This window comes from Bos indicus x Bos taurus, chromosome 6 (assembly GCF_003369695.1).
Source record: "Bos indicus x Bos taurus breed Angus x Brahman F1 hybrid chromosome 6, Bos_hybrid_MaternalHap_v2.0, whole genome shotgun sequence".
NCBI lineage: Eukaryota > Metazoa > Chordata > Mammalia > Artiodactyla > Bovidae > Bos > Bos indicus x Bos taurus.
The window spans coordinates 1,090,493-1,108,067 of record NC_040081.1 but is presented as its reverse complement, the minus strand read 5'-3'; the positions used below and the strand labels follow the sequence as shown (position 1 = coordinate 1,108,067).

General features: G+C 39.5%; 1 protein-coding gene and 1 pseudogene across 3 annotated transcripts in view; one reads left to right on the top strand and one right to left on the bottom strand.

Annotated features, from left to right (window-relative positions):
- MARCH1 (membrane associated ring-CH-type finger 1) overlaps positions 1 to 17,575 on the bottom strand; it is a 1,103,404-nt gene that overhangs the window by 1,069,231 nt on the left and 16,598 nt on the right. The window lies entirely within an intron of this gene.
- On the top strand, positions 16,068 to 16,600 carry LOC113894773 (annotated as a pseudogene).

Here is a 17,575-nt window from a genome sequence, read left to right as displayed (position 1 = left end):
ATATACCAAGATACATACTTTAGCTGCTGCTTCTATGGAGAAGAAAGAGTCTCTCTGAAGTTCTTATTTCTGGTACACTTTAAGTAAATTATGGAAGTCCATAGTCTATGCATTGTGAATATACAGTTTAACCAGCTGTACCAGCCACAGAACATTCAAATTATTTATGCTGCAATTTCAATGTACTAGTTGTGCTTTGAAATAAATAAGGGGCCATCTAGAGCTTCATTTTTCTTCTTATAGCGAGATCATAGCTATAATAATGCCTGTTTTTTTCTTTCTTAATAGCTTCACAGGTACAAATAGTACTACAACATAGGTGCTTACATTGTAGCTGGAAGTCCCTCTCTCTGGGAGACACAAACCACTAGAAAAGTGATAGATTGTTCCTCTCACTCAAAATGTCAAACTTTCTGTCAGTGGAACCCAAGAATCTGGATCTTTAGCTATTATACAGGTATTTGTGATTCACACCAAAATCTGAGAACCATTGATAAAGACTTTAATTAAAGATGGCATTAGTTCAGAGAGTGGCATATTTTAGCAGCCAATATCAGCAGGATCCCAGGACCATCCATGTGATCAGCATCCCAGAACCATCCATGTGATCAGCAACCCAGGCAGATATCAGGTATCAATTGCTGTACCATACACCCCAGGTCAACTCATTAACTGTCCTGTGTGGTCATTACTGAGAGCATCATAATGAAGACTTTGTGACCCAGCAGAACCCCTGGCTTTCCTCTCAATGGCTTTTTCTTACAAGATAAAACTACAAGCTTTATCCAAATGGGAAAAATAAAATCTTTTTTTTTTTTTTTTTTTTCAAGTTTTGCAATATGTTTAACACAGCAGATGCCCACTTGCCATACTTCCAGGGTCAGAAGGCTTCTCAGACATCTGGTCCCCTGCTGAAGGAGAAGAAGAGGAGTTCTTAGTCTCTAGAGAATCCATAACAAACATTTCTGGCATTTGTCGATCTTTATGTTTCTATTATTTATTTATTTTATTTTTTTAAAACTTTAAAACAGCTTGGGGAAGAAGGTTTGAAAGAAAAAGTAGAATACCTTTGTTAAAGCTATGGCAAAACTACTCAGGTCAAACTACAGGCAGGGAACAAAGCCCCACCCATCAGCAGATAATTGGATTAAAGATTTACTGGGTGTGGCCCTGCCACCAGAGCAAGACCTAGATTCCCACAGCCAGTTCCTCCCACCAGGAAGCTTCCACAAGCTTCTTCTTCTTCTTCTTTTTAATTTATTTATTTTAATTGGAGACTAATTACTTTACAATATTGTATTGGTTTTGCCATATGTCAACATGAGTCCACCACGGGTGTACACGTGTTCCCAATCCTGAACCCCTCTCCCATCTCCCTCCCCATACCATCCCTCTGGGTCATTCCAGTGCACCAGCCCCAAGCATCCTGTATCCTGCATCCAACCTGGACTGGCGATTCGTTTCTTATATGATATTATACATGTTTCAATGACATTCTCCCAGATCATCCCACCCTCCATCTCCCACAGAGTCCAAAAGACTGTTCTACACATCTGTGTCTTTTTTGCTGTCTCGCATACAGGGTTATCATTACCATCTTTCTAAATTCCATATATATGCGTTAGTACAGTGTATTGTTGTTTTTCTTTCTGGCTTGCTTCACTCTGTATAATTGGCTCCAGTTTTATCCACCTCATTAGAACTGATTCAAATGTATTCTTTTTAATGGCTGAGTAATACTCCATTGTGTATATGTACCACAGCTTTCTTATCCATTCATCTGCTGATGGACACCTAGGTTGCTTCCATGTCCTGGCTACTATAAACAGTGCTGCGATAAACATTGGGGTACACGTGTCTCTTTCAATTCTGGTTTCCTAGCAAGGTTCTTATCTTCATCCATCAGAGGGCAGACAGAATGAAAACCACAATCACAGGAAACTAAGCAAACTGATCACATGGATCACAGCCTTGTTTAACACAAGGAAACTATGAGCTATGTCGTGTAGGGACACCCAAGACAGATGGGTCATGATGGAGAGTTCTGACAAAGTGTGGTCCAGTGAAGAAGGGAAAGGCAAACCACTTCAGCATTCTTGCCATGAGAACTGCATGAAAAGTTTGAAAAGGCAAAAAGATATGACACTGAAAGATGAACTCCCCATATTGGTAGGTGCCCAATATGCTACTGAAGAAGAGCAGAGAAAAAGCTCCAGAAGGAATGAAGAGTCTGAGGCAAAGCTGAAACAATGCCCAGTTGTGGATGTGTCTGGCAATGAAAGTAAGGTTCAATGCTGTAAAAGACAATATTGCACATGAACCTGGAATTTTAGGTCCATGAATCAAGGTGATTTGGAAGTGGTCAAACAGGAGATGGCAAGAGTGAACACTGACATTTTAGGAATTAGTGAACTAAAATGGATCAGAATGGACGAATTTAATTCAGATAACCATTGTATCTACTACTTTGGGCAAGAATCCCTTAGATGAAATGGAGTAACCCTTATAATCAACAAAAAGAGTCTCAAGTACAGTACTCGAGTAAATCTCAAAAACGACAGAATGATCTCTGTTTGCTACCAAAGCAAACCATTCAATATCACAGTAATCCAAGTATATGCTCCAACGACTAATTCTGAAGAAGCTGAATGGTTCTATGAAAACCTACAAGACTTCTAGAACTAATATCTAACAATGATGTCCATTTTATCATACGGGACCAGAATGCAAAGCTAGGAAGTCAAGAGATACCTGGAATAAAAGGCAAGTTTGGTCTTGGAGTACAAGATAAAGCAGGTCAAAGGCTAACAAAGTTTTGCCGAGAGAACACACTGATCATAGCAAACACTTTCTTCCAATACCACAAGAGACGAATCTACACATGGACATCACCAGATTATCAATACCAAAATCAGATTGATTATATTCTATGGAACTGAAGATGGAGAAGCTCAGTCAGCCAAAGCAAGACCAGAAGCTGACTATTGCATAGATCACGAACTCCTTGTTGCAAGATTCAGATTTAGATAGAAGAAAGTAGGGAAAACCACTAGGCCATTCTGGTATGACCTAAAGCAAAATACCTTACAATTATACAGTGGAAGTTACAAATAGATTCAAGGGATTAGATCTAACAGACAGAGTGCCTGAAGTAATATGAATAGAGGTTCATAGCACTGTGCAGGAGGTGGTGATCAAAACCATCCCCAAGAAAAAGAAATGCCAAAAGGCAAATGGTTGCCTGAGGAGGCCATACAAATATATGAGTAAAGAAGAGAAGGGAAAGGCAAAGGAGAAAAGGAAAGATATACCCATTTGAATGCGGAGTTCCAAAGAAGGGCAAGGAGAGATAAGAAAGCCTTGTAAAGTGATCAGTGCAAACAAATAGAGGAAAACAGTAAGATGGGAAAGACTAGAGATCTCTTCAAGAAAATCAGAGCCACCAAGGGAACATATCATGCACAGATGGCCACAATAAATACAGAAATGGTATGGTACCAAAGCAGAAAATATTAAGAAGTGGCAATAATACACAGAACTATAAAAAAAGAAATAAGATCTAATGACTCAGATAAACCCGATGCTGTGATCACTCACCTAGAGCCAGACATGCTGGAATGTGAAGTCAAGAGGTCCTTAGGAAGCATCAGTATGAACAAAGCTAGTGGAGGTGATGGAATTCCAGGTGAGCTATTTAAAATCCTAAAAGAAGATGCTATGAAAGTGCTGCACTCAATGGGACAACATATTTGGAAAACTCAGCAGTAGCCATTGGACTGGAAAAAATCAGTATCCATTCCAGTCCCAAAGAAGGGCAAGACCAAAGAATGTTCAAACTACTGCCCAACTGTACTCATTTAACATGCTAGCAAAGTAATGCTCAAAATTCTCCAAGCTAGGCTTCAGCAGTATGTAAACTGAGAGATCCCAGATGTTCAAGATGGATTTAGAAAAGGCAGAGGAACCAGAGATCAAATTGCCAACATCCACTAGATTAGAAAAAGCAAGAGAATTGCAGAATAAACATCTATTTCTGCTTCGTTGACTATGCTGAAACCTTTGACTGTGTGGATCATAACAAACGGTTGAAATTCTTCTGGAGATGGGAATACCAGACCACCTACCTGCCTTCTGAGAAACCTGTATGTAGGTCAAGTAGCAACAGTTAGAACCAGACTTGGAACAATGGACTCATTCCAAACTGGGAAAAGAGTACATCAAGGCTGTATACTGTCACCCTGTTATTTAACTATATGCAGAGTACATCATGAGAAATGTCAGATTGGATGAAGCACAAGCTAGAATCCCAATTGCTGGGAGAAATATTAACAACCTCAGATATGCAGATGACACCACCCTTATGGCAGAAAGTGAAGAGGAACTAAAGAGCCTCTTATTGAATGTGAAAGAGAAGAGTAAAAAAGCTGGCATAAAACTCAACATTCAAAAAACTAAGACCATGGCATTCAGTCCCATCACTTCATGGCAAATAGATGGGGAAATAGTGAAATAATTGACTGATTTTATTTTCTTGGGCTCTAAATCACTGCAGATGGGGACTGCAGTCATGAAATTAAAAGGCATTTTCTGCTTGGATGAAAAGCTATGCCTAACCTAGGCAGCATATTAAAAGGCAGAGACATTACTTTGCTGACAAAGATCCGTCTAGTCAAAGCTACGTTTTTTCCAGTTGCCAGGTATTGATGTAAGAGTTGGTCCATAAAGAAGGCTGAGCACTAAAGAATTGATGCTTCTGAGCTTTGGTGTTGCAGAAGACTCTTGAGAATCCCTTGGACTGCAAGGAGATCCAACCAGTCCATCCTAAAGGAAATCAGTCCTGAATATTCATTGGAAGGACTGATGCTGAAGCTGAAGTTCCAATTCTTTGGCCACCTAATGTGAAGAGTTGACCCATTAGAAAAGACTTTGTTGCTGGGAAATATTGAAGGCAAGAGGAGAAGAGGGGCGACGGAGGATGAAATGGTTGGATGGCATCACCAACTCAATGGACGTGAGTTTGAGCAAGTTCTGGGAGATGGTGGAGGTCAGGGAAGCCTGGCATGCTGCAGTCCATGGAGTCTCAAAGAGTCAGATACAACTGAGTAGCTGAACAACAATTGTGATAGTGGAGATTTTATATTGTTTAGAATATTTCACAGAAGACATTCAGAAATTATAACCAGTTAGACATGATTTCATACCTGATATAAAATTTCCTTTTATTGTTTTGCCAACAAAGGTTCGTCTAGTCAAGGCTATGGTTTTTCCTGTGGTCATGTATGGATGTGAGAATTGGACTGTGAAGAAGGCTGAGTGCCGAAGAATTGATGCTTTTGAACTGTGGTGTTGGAGAAGACTCTTGAGAGTCCCTTGGACTGCAAGGAGATCCAACCAGTCCATTCTGAAGGAGATCAGCCCTGGGATTTCTTTGGAAGGAATGATGCTAAAGCTGAAACTCCAGTACTTTGGCCACCTCATGCGAAGAGTTGACTCATTGGAAAAGACTGATGCTGGGAGGGATTGGGGGCAGGAGGAGAAGGGGATGACAGAGGATGAGATGGCTGGATGGCATCACTGACTCGATGGACGTGAGTCTCAGTGAACTCCAGGAGTTGGTGACGGACAGGGAGGCCTGGCGTGCTGCGATTCATGGGGTCGCAAAGAGTTGGACACGACTGAACGACTGAACTGAACTGAACTGAATGGTTTTAACCAAAAATGCCTTCGTTTATTTTCAAAAATCACTAGAGCATCTATCAAAAATTTCTCCCAACTTTATCCTTAAAATGTTCATTGGATGAATTATATTAATTGGTAATACAAAAGTAAACTTTCATTATACCCATAGAAATAATCCCATTTTTTTCATAATACCTTTAACTGTTTCAACATACCCATATATGTTGTTTCTTTATATTTTGTTCTGAGTTTTAACACCAATAGTCATTATATAGAAATATCCAATTTATTGACCTGTAGTTGTTTATAGTCATCTCACGTTCCAGAAGTAATTCTGTGGTGTCAATTTTAATTTTTTAAATTTTTTATTTTGAGTCTTCTCTCTTATTTTCTTGATTAGCAGAATCAGAACTTCAGATATCACATTACTCACAAAAAATAACTTAAAATGGATTAAAGACTGAAATGTAAGAGATCTGAAAATATAAAATAGAAGAAAACACAGGAGAAAAGCTCTTGGCATTGGTCTTGGCAAGAATTTTAACTGTGAAACCAAAAGTTGCTGTTGTTGATGTTGTTCAGTCATCCAGTCATGTCTGACTCTTGCTACCCTATGGACTTCAGCATGCCAGGCCTCCCTGTCCTTCACCGTCTCCTGGACTTTGCCCAAGTTCATGTTCCTTGCATTGGTGTTGCTGTCCAGCCATCTCATCCTCTGATGGCCTCTTCTCCTTCCACTCTCGTCTCAATCTTTCCCAGCATCAGAGACTTTTCCAATGAGTAGTCTGTGTGAATCAAATGACCAAAATACTGGAGCTTCAGCTTCAGCATCAGTCCTTCCATTGAATATTCAGGGTTGATCTATCTCAAGATTGACTGGTTTGTTGTCAAACTTTGCTGTCAATCCTTGTTGTCCAAGGGACTTTCAGGAGTCCTCTCCAGAACAGTTCAAAGGCACCAATTTTTTGGCATTCTGCCTTCTTTACGGTCCAGCTCTCACAACCATACATATCCACTGGGAAGACCATAGCCTTTACTATATGGACCTTTGTCAGCAGAGCAATATCTCTGATTTTCAACACACCGACTAGGTTTGTTATCACTTTTCCATCAAGAAGCAATCGCCTTCTGATTTCATGGATGCAGTCACCATCTGCAGTGATTTTGGGCCCCAAAATAAGAAATCAGTCACTCCTTCCACCCTTTCCCCTTCTATTTACCAAGCAGTAGTGGGACCAGAAGCCATGGTCTTTTTTTTTTTTTTTTAGTTTTAAGCCAGCTCTTTCACTCTCCTCCTTCATCCTCATCAAGAGGCTCTTTAGTTCCTCTTTGATTTCTTCCATTAGAGTGGTATCTGAGGTTGTTGATGTTTCTCCCACATATCTTGATTCCAGCTTACAACTCATCCAGCCTTGCATTTCTCATGATGTGCTCAGCATACCTGTTAAACAAACAGGGTGACAATAGACAGCCCTGTTATACTCCTTTATCGATCTTTAATCTATCAGTTGTTCCATACAGGGTTCTAAATGTTGCTTCTTGACCCGCATATAGGTTTCTCAGGAGACAGGTAAGATGGTCTGGTATTCCCATCTCTAAGAGCTTTCCACAGTTTGTCATGATCCACACAGTCAAAGGCTTTAGCATAGTCGATTCAACAGAGATAGATATTTGTCTTTTTTTTTTTTTTTCCTGAAATTCCCTTGCTTTCTCTATAATCCAGTGAATGTTGGCAATTTGATACAAACTGATCCAATTAGTTCCTATTCCTTTTCTAAACACAGCTTGGACATCTGGAAGTTCTTGTTTCAATAATGCTGAAGACTAGCATGCAAGATTTTACACATGATCTTCCTAGCATTGAAAATTAGTGCAACTGTCTGATGGTTAGTACATTCTTTGGTTACACTCTTCTTGGGGATTGGGATGAGGATTGACCTTTTCCAGTCCTGTGTCCACTGTTGGGTCTTCCAGATTTGTTGACATATGACTGCAAAACTTTGATGGCAGCCTCCTTTAGGGATCTGAATAGTTCTGCTGGAATGTCATCACATCCACTAGCTTAATTAGCAGCATTGCTTCTTAAGACCCACTTGATTTTGCACTCCAGAATGTCTTGCTATGGGTGACTAACTACACCATCATAGTAATCTGTAGATCTTCAGTAATCTGAAGATCTTCTTCTTCTTCTTCTTTTTTTATACTGTTCTTCTGTGTATTCTTTCCATCTCTTCTTGATCTCTTCAGCATCTACTAGGTCTCTACAGTTTCTGTCCTTTAATGTGCCCATCTTTGGGAGAAATGTTCCCTTGATATTTCCAATTTTCCTGAAGAGATCTCTAGTCATTCCTCTCCTGTTGTTTTCTTCTAGTTTTATGCACTGTTTATTGAAGAAGACCTTCTTGTCTCTTCTAGCTATTCTTTGAAACTCTGCATTTAATTGGATGTACCTTTCCCTCTCATGGGGCTTCCCTGGTGGCTCAGATGGTAAAGTATCTACTTGCAATGCGGGAGACTTAGGTTCGATTCCTGGCTCAGGAAGATCCCCTGGAGAAGGAAATCCACTCCAGCACTCTTGCCTGGAAAATCCCACGGATGGAGGAGCCTGATAGGCTAGAGTCCATGGGGTCGCAAAGAGCCGGATACGACTGAGTGACTTCACTTTCCCTCTCTCCCTTGCTTTTCATTTTACTTTTTTCTGCTATTCATAGTGACACCTCACACAACCACTTTGCCTTCTTGAAGCTAATCTGTTATACGAAGACCTAGAAGACCTCCTAGAGCTAACACCTAAAAAAGATGTATTCATCATTAGGGATTGAAATGCATAAGTAGGAACTCAAGATATATCTGGAGTAACAGGCACATTTGGCCTTGGAAATCTAAATGAAGCAGGGCAAAGGCTAACTGAATTTTGCCAATAGAATGCACCAGTCATAGAAAATACCCTTTTTCAACAACATAAGAGATGACTTTATACATGGACATCACCAAATGGTCAATACCAAAATCAAATTGATTACAGTCTTTGTAGCCGAAGATGGAGAAACTGTATACAGTCAACAAAAACAATACCTGGAACTGACTATGGCTCAGATCATCAGCTTCTCATAGCAAGATTCAGGCTTAAAAAACAAACAAACAAACAAACAAAAAAAAAAAAAACGGAAAAAGCCTAGGCCAGCCAGGTATGACTTAAATCAAATCCAGTATGAATTTTCAGTAGAGGCAATGAACAGATTCAAGGGGCTATATCTAGACAATAGTGTCCTTGAAAAACTGTGGACTGTGGTCTGTAATACTGTACAGAAAGCAGCTAACAACACCATCCAAAACAAACCAAAAATACAAGCAACAAAAGCAAAAACCAGTGGGATTACAATTAAACTAAAAAGCTTCTGCTCAACAAAGGAAATAACAAATTGAATGTACAGAACAGCATCCTATGAAACAGAGATATTTGTAAACCGACTATCCTACAAGGTGTTAATATCCAAAATATGTAAGACACTCATAGAACTTAACAATACAAATAATAATCCAATTTTAAAAATAGGCAGAGGAGAATAGACATTTTCCCAAAGAAAACATACAAATGACCATTCAGTTCAGTTCAGTCATTCAATCATATCCAACTCTTTGTGACTCTATGGACTGCAGCATTCCAGGCTTCCCATTCCACCAAAAACTCCCAGAGCTTGTTCAAACTCAATGTTCATTGAGCCAGTGATGCCAAACAACCATTTCATCCTCTGTCATCCCCTTCTCCTCCCACCTTCAATCTTTCCCAGCATCAGGGTCTTTCCGAATGCGTCATTTCTTCACATCAGGTGGCCAAAGTATTGGAGTTTCGGATTCAACATCAGTCCTTCCAATGAATATTCAGGACCAATTTCCTTTAGGATTGACTGGTTTCATCTCTTTGCAGTCCAAGGGATTCTCAAGAGGCTTCTACAACACCACAGTTCAGAAGCAATTCTTCAGCACTCAGCTGTCTTTACAGTCCATTTCTCACATCCATATATGATTACTGGAAAAACCATACCTTTGACTGTATGGACCTTTGTTGGCAAAGTAATGTCTCTGCTTTTTTAATACGCTGTCTATGTTAGTCATAGCTTTTCTTCCAAGGAGCAAGTGTCTTTTAATTTCATGACTGCAGTCACCATCTGTAGTGATTTTGGAGACCAAGAAAATAAAGTCTGTCACTGTTTTCACTATTTCCCCATCTATTTGCCATAAAGTGGTGGGATCAAATGTCATGATCTTAGGTTTTTGAATGTTGAGTTTTAAGCCACTTTTTTCACTCTCTTCTTTCAAGTTCATCAAGAGGCTCTTTAGTTCCTCTTCACTTTCTGCCATAAGGGTGGTGTTATTGGCATATCTGAAGTTATTGATATTTCTCCTGGCAAAAGATGCTTAACCTCACTAATCACCAGGAAAAAGCAAATTAAAATCCTAATGAAATAGCAACTCATACTTCTTAGGATTTCTGTTATAAAGAAAGCAAGAGACAGAAAGTACTGGCATAGATGTGGAGAAAAAGGAACTCCTTATTGCCAAATTCAGACATAAATTGAAGAAAGCAGGGAAAATCACTAGACCATTCAGGTATGACCTAAATCAAATCCCTTACAATTATACAGTGGAAGTAACAAATAAGTTCAAGAGATTAAATCTGACAGACAGAGTGCCTGAAGGACTATGGATCGAGGTTCATATCATTTTACAGGAGATCAAGACCATCCCCAAGAATAAGAAATGCAACAGGCAAAATGGTTGTCTGAGGAGGCCTTACAAATAGCTATGAAAAGAAGAGAAGCAAAAGGCAAAGGAGGAAATAAAAGATATATCCATTTGAATGCAGAGTACCAAAGAATAGCAAGGAGAGATAAGAAAGCCCTCCTCACTGATCAATGCAAAGAAATAGAGGAAAACAGTAGAATGGATAAGATTAGAGATCTCTTCAAAAATTAGAGATACCAAGAGAATTTTTTCATAAAAAGATGAGCACAATAAAGGACAGAAATGGTATGGACCTAACTGAAGCAAAAGATATTAAGAAGAGATGGCAAGAGTACACAGAAGAATTATACAAAAAAGATCTTCATGACCCAGATAATCATGATGGTGTGATCACTCATCTAGAGCCAGACATCCTGGAATGTGAAGTCAAGTGGGCCTTAGGAAGCATCACTATCACACAACTGCACTCATCTCACATACTAGTTAAGTAATGCTCAAAATTCTCCAAGCCAGGCTTCAACAGTTCACCCACAATGAACTTCCAGATGTTAAAGCTGGTTTTAGAAAAGGCAGAGGAGCCAGAGACAAATTGCCAACATTCACTGGATCATGGAAAAAGCAAAAAGGTTCCAGAAAAAAAATCCACTTCTGCTTTATTGACTATGCCAAAGCCTTTGACTGGGTGGATCAAAACAAACTGTGAAAAATTCTTAAAGAGATGAGAATAACAGACCATCTGACTTGCCTCCTGAAAAATCTGTATACAGGTCAAGAAGCGACAGTTAGAACCGGACATGGAACAACAGACTGGTTCCAAATTGGGAAAGAAATACGTCAAGGCTGTATATTGTCACTCTGCTTATTTAACTTAGATTCAGAGTACATCATGAGAAATGCTGGACTGGATGTAGCACAAGCTGGAATCAAGATTGCTGAGAAAAATATCAATAACCTCAGATATGCAGGTGACACCAATCTTATGGCAGAAAGTGAAGAAAAACTAAAGAATCTCTTGATGAAAGTGAAAGAGGGGAGTGAAAAAGTTGGCTTAAAACTCACCATTCGGAAAACTAAGATCATGGCATCTGGTCCCATCACTTCATGGCAAATAGATGGAGAAACAGTGACAGACTATTTTTGGGGGCTCCAAAATCACTGCAGATGGTGACTGCAGCCATGAAATTAGTAAAAGGCTTGCTCCTTGAAAGGAAAACTATGACCAACCTAGATAACATATTAAAAAGCAGAGACATTACTTTGCCAGTAAAGGTCCGTCTAGTCAAAGCTATGCTTTTTCCAGTAGTCATGTACGGATGTGAGATTTTGACCATAAGGAAAGCTGAGAACCGAAGAATTGATGCTTTAGAATTGTGGTATTGGAGAAGACTCTTGAGAGTCTCTTGGACAGCAAGGAGATCCAATCAGTCCATCCTAAAGGAAATCAGTCCTGAATATTTATTGGAAGGACTGATACTGAAGCTGCAGTTCCATCTTTGGCCACCTGTTAGGAAGAACTGACTCCTTGGAAAAGACCCTGATGCTGGAAAATATTGAGGGTGAGAGGAGAAAGGGCTAACAGAGGTTGAGATGGTTGGATGGCATCACTGACTCACTGGAAATGAATTTGAGTAAACTCCGGGAGTTGGTGATGGACAGAGAGGCCTGGCATGTGGCATTCCATGGGGTCACAAAGAGTCAGACATGACTGAGGGACTGAAAGGAACTGAACTGATACTATTGGTGAGAATGTAAACTGATAAGAGTCATTATGTAAAACACTATGTAGGGTCCTCAGAAAATTAAAAATAGGAGGGGAAGGAGTCAAGATGGTGGGATAGAAGAATGTGGAATACACTTTTCTTCACAGGTACATCAAGAATACATGTAAAAATTAACCATACTCATAGAGCACCTGCTGAACACTAGCAGAAGACTCAGACACCTAAAAGGACAAGATGAACCCCCATGCAATTGGGTAGGACAAAAGAAGGACAAAAAGGAAGAAGAAAATAGGAAATGGGAAGGGACCAGCTCCATTTGTAGGGAACTGAAGGTGAGGCAAGTTTCCTGTACTCAGGAAAGCTCGTTCACAGTAGGGACATCAGCTGGGGAAGAAAGGGACCTTTGGAGGACTGTAGGGGAACACAGCATGCAGTCTGTGGAAGGCAGGACAAAGTAAGAAATGTGCACATGATCTGTGTCATTGCCCTGCACACCCCAGCTGGAGTTATGTGCCTCTGCATGTATCGGGGTTGGTGGGGGGAAGGGGCAGGTCCTGAAAAGTGAGGTTTGGAGTATAGACCCTGGGTAGGGGCAGCTACTGTCTGTAAAGAGACAGGACTAAGGAACTATACAACCAGAGAAATTTCTGAAGGAGCATGAGACACTATAGAACCAGGATAACATTGTTGAGTCATGTGAAAGTGATATCGTCACCATTGTAAACCCCTTCCCTGCCCACTGACACTGGGAAGGGCTCTGACCTGAGCAGTCTTGTCCACCCTTCAAACTAAAGCCTCCTCCACTCATATTGGCTCTGGGGTTCTGAGCACTGCCACCAAAAACACTCTTTAGAATCATCTCTTGGTGCTCCAGCCTGAGACAGGAAGCTGCCAATGCCTGTGGGGACTGAGTGCTAAAGCATGGGATTAGGAGAACATATCCAGGGAGATGGTCTATTGGCTTCACAGAGAAAACTTGAGTGGACAGGAGTGAGGGGCTCCATGGCCAGGGATGCTCCTAGAGGATACGTCATCTGTCTAGGAAATAAGCCACCACTGATGAGTGGTGTGCAAGGGGTGGAACTACCACTGCAACCCCCTTCCCCACCCACAAGTCCTGCTTCCATGGGCACTGGGAGGGGTTCCCACTAAGGTAAGTGTGTCTCAGTCTGTTGCATCTTTCTACTTATCTCTGCCACCACAGATGCTTCACACATGCCCCAGTTGAAAAGTGAAAGTGAAAGTCACTCAATCGTGTCCGACTCTTTGTAACCCCATGGACTATACAGTCTATGGAATTCTCCAGGCCAGAATACTGGAGTGGGTAGCCTTTCCCTTCTCTAGGGGATCTCCCCAACCCAGGGATCGAAACCGGCTCTCCTGCGTTGCAGGTGGATTCTTTACCAGCTGAGCCACAGGGAAGGCCCCAGTTGTGGCTACCTTTTATATTCCTGGCCTATGCATGTAAGTGCCCTAATCATCTTGAGAGACTCAAGTAGTTGCTTCTTTTACTTATTTTGCTTCTCGCCTGGGTGGGGAACATACCCCACACACAGATTGGGTCAAACCAAAGCTGAGTCCCAGGGGTTATGCAACTAAGGAGGAGAAATGGAGATCTCTCCATGCAATTTTTCAAGCAGCAGATTAAATCCTCATGATCTGTTTAGCAAACTGCATCTGTGGAACATGTTAAAGGACAAGGAGTGCTTCCAAAACTGAGACCAATCTAGCTTTGGCAGTTGTAGAATTTGGGGGCAGGTATACACAGGAGTTAGGCCAAGTCAGAATATAATCTGTCCCTACAATGCCTACAGTTGGTCCAGAGACCTACCTAGAGGTATTAGATAATCACCTGAGGAGGCAGAGGTTGACTATAGATCACTGTGGAGGCAAGAACAGAGATAGTGGATGTCCAGGGGAAAATATTGTTACTGTCATTTTTTTTCTCTTCTTTCTTTTCATTTTCCGTTTAATTTTGTTCTGTTGTTTGTTTTTGTATTTTCTTACTTTTTTTTTTCCATTTCTTTTTGGTTTAGATTTGTTTTTGTTTAATTTTCAATATGTTTTGTTTATTTTTCTTGTTATTTTTTGTTGTTTTGTGTTTTTGTTCTGTTTCACTATTTACATTATTGTGTGCTTGTTTAATATTTTCTTTGGGTTTTTGAGTTTGCTTTCTGTTTATGTTGTTTTTATTGTTTTTGTGTTTGGGTTCTTTTTTTTTTTTTTTAAGTTGTTCTCTTGATTTTTTTCTCTATTTTTTTTTTTTTTTAACTTCTCTTTTCTTTGGCTCTGCTTTCATCATTTGTCTTGCCTTTTTTTTTTTTTTTTTTCCATTCTGGACATGCTGCTCAGTTTGCAGGGCCTTGGTTCCCTGGCCAGTTGTTGGGCCTGAGCTTCTGCGGTAATAGTTCTGAATCCCAAGATGTTGGAACACAAGAGAATCCTCAGTTCCAGGGAATGTTAATCAACATGAGCTCTGGAGGTCTCCATTGCTACATCAAGATCGAGCTCACCTAACAGCCTTCAGGTTCCTGTGCTGGGTGCCCTGATAACTAACTAGCAAGACAGGAACACAGCCTTACCCATTAGAAGACAGACTGCCTAAAATTGCACTAAGCTCACAGACACCCCAAAACATACCACCTGACTCAGCCTTGCCCATTAGAGAGACAAGATTTAGCTCCACCCACTGGTCCCTACACAAATAAACCTACACAAGCCCCTGGGCCAACTTCACCCACCAAGAGGCAGAAGCAAGAGGAACTATGACCCAGTTGCCTAAAGAAAGGAGAATACAAGCACAGTAAGATAGACAAAATTACGTGACAGAGAAGTATCCAACAGACAATGAAGCAAGGTAAAAATCCACAAGACCAAATAAATGAAAAGTATACAGGCAACCTACCTGAAAAAGAATTCAGAGTAATGATAGCTAAGATGATTTAAGATCTTAGAAACAGAATAGAGCCATGAATGGAGAAAATACAAGAAATATCTAACAAGGATGTAGAACTAAAGAATAAACAATGATGAACAACACAATAACTAAAATGAAAAATACACTGGAATAACTGAAGCAGGAAAAAAAATAAGATGGAAGTCAGGATGGTAGAAATAACTGCCACAAAGCAGAATAAAGAGAAAAAATGCAAAGGTAAGAGGACAATCTCAGAGAACCCTGGGACAATGTTAATCATACCAGCTTTTGATTTATAAGGGTTCCAGAAGAAGAAGAAAAAGAGTCTAAGAAAATATTTGAATATATTATAGTTGAAAAATTCCCTAACATAGGAAAGAAAATAGCTAAACAAGTCCAAAAAGCACAGAGAATCCCACACAGAATAAACCCAAGGAGAAGCATGTAAAGACATATATAATCAAAATAACAAAACTCAAGTACAAATAAAAAATATTAAAGTATTAAATATTAACATCCACAAAAGTGGAAATCAACAGTAATACAACAATACTCGAAGACTCTAACATTTAACAATGGACAGAACACCCAGACTGAAAATTAATAAGGAAACACAATCCTTAAATGACACAATAGACCAGATAGACTTAATTTATATTTATAGAACCTTCCATCTGAAAGCAGAAGAATATAGTTTCTTCTCAACTGCACATGGCACATTCTTCAGGGTAGATTACATCTTGGATCACAACTCAAACCTCAGCAACTTTAAGAAAAGTGAAATGGAATCAAGCATCTTTTCTGACCACAATGCTATGAGATTAGAAATCAACCACAGAAAGGGAGTGATTGGTGGGAAGTTTAGATCTTGTGTGCTGAGTTCATTCTGTTCTCTTGTTCCCCTGCTTCGACTTGAGCTCACAGTCTTCCCTGCCAGTCCCTGTTCTCAAGAGACCCAATTCATCTGCCCCAGCAAATGGGCTCAGACTTCACCAGAGTGTAGCATGCAGCCCCATTTGACCCGGCTCTCAGGACACAGTACCACCCCACCAAAGGGTCCACAAAGTCTGTGGGCTATAATCAGTATAGTGCCTATGATTACACAGTATCACCAGTGGAGAAAGGCCTCATTAAAACTAACATTCAGATAGTTCTTCCTTCTGGGTGCTATGGAAGAGTAGCTCCACATTTCGGCTAAGCTACAAAATACTCCATAGATGTGGGAAACAGTATTATAGATGAAGGTTATGGAGGAAATGTTGGTGTTGTAATGTTTAATTTTTGCAAAGAAAAGTTTAAAAAAGAAAGGTGAAAAGCTGTGAATTGCACTGCTCATTTGTGAATAGATAATTTACCCAGAAACAGAGGAATTTCAAATTTTAAATAATGCTGAAGGGGGTTCAGAAGGATTTAACTCCACTAGAAATAATGAACATTATGCCAAAAACAGAAACTGAGAAAATGGACATTCGTCTTGAAAAGACTGCATAAAGTATTACAAAATTTGAGTAAAAAAAAAAAAAAAAACTATAAAAATACAAACACATGGAAGTTAAACTACATGCTACTAAACAACCAATAGATCACTGAATAAATCAAAGAAGAAATTAAAAAATATCTAGAAACAAATGATAATGAAAATGCAACAACCCAAAACCTATGGGATGCAGCAAAAGCAGTTCTAATAGGGCAGTATATAGCAATTCATTCTCATGTCAAGAAACAAGAAAAATCTTAAATAAACAATCCAAACTTACACCTAAAACAACCAGAGAAAGAAGAACAAACAAAACACAATGTTAGTAGAAGGAAAGAAATCATCAAGATAAGAGGTGAAATAAATGGAATAGAAATGAAGAAAACAATAGCAAAGATCAATGGAAATAAAAGCTAGTTCTTTGAGAAGATAAGCAAAATTGATAAACCATTAGCCACATTTATCATAGAAAAAGAGAGAAGACTTAAATCAATAAAATTATAAATGAAAAGGGAGAAGTAATAACCAATATCACAGAAATATAAAGAAATACTGCAAGCAGTTATATGCCAAAAAGTTGGACAACATGGAAGAAATGGACAAATTCTTAGAAATATAAAACCTTTTAAGAATGAACCAGGAAGAAATAGAAAATATGAACAGACCAATCACAAGTAATGAAATTGAAACTGTGATTAAAAATCTTACAGCAAACAAAAAGCTAGGACCAGACGGCTTCACCAGCAAATTCTATGAAACATTTAGAGAAAAGCTAATATCTATCCTTCTCAGTCTTCCAAAAAATTGCAGGAGAAATACTCCCAATCTCATTCTATTATGCCACTCTCACCCTCATTCTAAAACCAGATGCCCCCCCCCCAAAAAAAAAAAATCATACACAAACAAGAAAATTACAGGCCAATATAACTGATGAACATAGATGCAAAAATGAACCAAACACTAATAAACATAATCCAACAACAAATTAAAAGCATCATTCACATACCATGATTAAGTGGGATTTACCCCAGGGAT